This window comes from Durio zibethinus, unplaced genomic scaffold, assembly GCF_047325235.1.
Source record: "Durio zibethinus cultivar Kanyao isolate XHJ-2024 unplaced genomic scaffold, ASM4732523v1 HiC_scaffold_377, whole genome shotgun sequence".
Classification (NCBI taxonomy): Eukaryota; Viridiplantae; Streptophyta; class Magnoliopsida; order Malvales; family Malvaceae; genus Durio; species Durio zibethinus.
In genome coordinates, this window is record NW_028323000.1 from 27501 (window position 1) to 30000 (window position 2500).

Consider the following 2500-nt stretch of genomic DNA (forward strand, 5'->3'; position numbering starts at 1 on the left):
GTCGAGGCCTTGGCCGAAGTTCGATTTTGAGCCACGGTGCCCATGCTTGGCTCCAGCATGTGCTGGTGCCGCATTTTTTTCACTCGGGACAGCATCGCCGGAGCATCGCCGGAGCATCGCCGGAGTACCGCCGGAGAACCTGACCGGCGGCATTGGGGTTCCGGCGATTGGGAGGGGGGCCGGGGGGGTGTGCGCAAATGATGTGCGATGGGTGCTGGTACTTGGCCTTGTGTTGGCCCCCTATCCCTCATCAAACCTCTGAGAATTCACACCCCCTTAAAGAGCATTTGAGATTTTACAGGTTTGCTACCAGTAGCCGTTAAAGTGTCTGAAATGGGGACACTTTTTTCAAACGGTCACAAAATCTTCTCTACTTCGAGTTTTTAGCTGAATTTTTTTGTGCATGCCAACAAAAATAGAAGGATCATGCCTACAAAATTTGGTGCCAAAAATCCTTATAAAAAAATTTTAAAAAATCCCGAACCGCAAAAAGTTTCGAAAATCGTGAAAAATAGAAAACGAGTCATCTTCCAACGAAACTTCACGTGAAGGCTTAGGGGACCATTGTATGAATTTACAAGCCATAAAAATGGCATTGGCACGACAGAAATTTGAAGATGTGCCTAAACCCACCAGGGCCCAGCGTGTGCCGATGGTGGTCGAGGCAACCGCCCGCACCAGGGCCCAGCGTGTGCCGATGGTGCTCGAGGCAACCTGTCGCACCAGCGCCCAGCGTGTGCCGATGGTGATCGAGGCAACCTGCCGCACCAGGGCCCAGCGTGTGTCCATGGTGGTCGAGGCAAGCGCCCGCACCAGCGCCCAGCGTGTGCCGATGGTGCTCGAGGCAAGCGCCCGCACCAGGGCCCAGCGTGTGCCGATGGTGCTCGAGGCAAGCGCCCGCACCAGGGCCCAGCGTGTGCCGATGGTGGTCGAGGCAACCGCCCGCACCAGGGCCGATAGTGTGCCGATGGTGCTCGAGGCAACCTGTCGCACCAGGGCCCAGCGTGTGCCGATGGTGATCGAGGCAACCTGCCGCACCAGGGCCCAGCGTGTGTCCATGGTGGTCGAGGCAAGCGCCCGCACCAGCGCCCAGCGTGTGCCGATGGTGCTCGAGGCAACCTGCCGCACCAGGGCCCAGCGTGTGCCGATGGTGCTCGAGGCAACCTGCCGCACCAGGGCCCAGCGTGTGCCGATGGTGCTCGAGGCAACCTGCCGCACCAGGGCCCAGCGTGTGCCGATGGTGCTCGAGGCAACCGACCGCACCAGGGCGGAGCGTGTGCCGATGGTGGTCGAGGCAGGCGCCCGCACCAGGGCCCAGCGTGTGCCGATGGTGCTCGTGGCAACCGACCGCACCAGGGCCGACCGTGTGCCGATGGTGCTCGAGGCAAGCGGCCGCACCAGGGCCCAGCGTGTGCCGATGGTGGTCGAGGCAACCGCCCGCACCAGGGCCCAGCGTGTGCCGATGGTGCTCGAGGCAAGCGCCCGCACCAGGGCCGAGCGTGTGCCGATGGTGGTCGAGGCAAGCGCCCGCACCAGGGCCCAGCGTGTGCCGATGGTGCTCGAGGCAACCGACCGCACCAGGGCGGAGCGTGTGCCGATGGTGGTCGAGGCAAGCGCCCGCACCAGGGCCCAGCGTGTGCCGATGGTGGGCGAGGCAACCTGCCGCACCAGGGCCCAGCGTGTGCCGATGGTGATCGAGGCAACCGACCGCACCAGGGCCGAGCGTGTGCCGATGGTGCTCGAGGCAAGCTGCCGCACCAGGGCCCAGCGTGTGCCGATGGTGCTCGAGGCAACCTGCCGCACCAGGGCCCAGCGTGTGCCGATGGTGCTCGAGGCAACCTGCCGCACCAGGGCCCAGCGTGTGCCGATGGTGGTCGAGGCAACCTGCCGCACCAGGGCCCAGCGTGTGCCGATGGTGGTCGAGGCAACCTGCCGCACCAGGGCCCAGCGTGGGCCCAGCGTGTGCCGATGGTGGTCGAGGCAACCTGCCGCACCAGGGCCCAGCGTGTGCCGATGGTGCTCGAGGCAACCGACCGCACCAGGGCGGAGCGTGTGCCGATGGTGGTCGAGGCAAGCGCCCGCACCAGGGCCCAGCGTGTGCCGATGGTGGTCGAGGCAACCTGCCGCACCAGGGCCCAGCGTGTGCCGATGGTGCTCGAGGCAACCGACCGCACCAGGGCCGAGCGTGTGCCGATGGTGCTCGAGGCAAGCTGCCGCACCAGGGCCCAGTGTGTGCCGATGGTGCTCGAGGCAACCGCCCGCACCAAGGCCCAGCGTGTGCCGATGGTGATCGAGGCAACCGACCGCACCAGGGCCCAGCGTGTGCCGATGGTGGTCGAGGCAACCTGCCGCACCAGGGCCCAGCGTGTGCCGATGGTGGTCGAGGCAACCTGCCGCACCAGGGCCCAGCGTGTGCCGATGGTGGTCGAGGCAACCTGCCGCACCAGGGCCCAGCGTGTGCCGATGGTGGTCGAGGCAAGTGCCCGCACCAGGGCCCAGC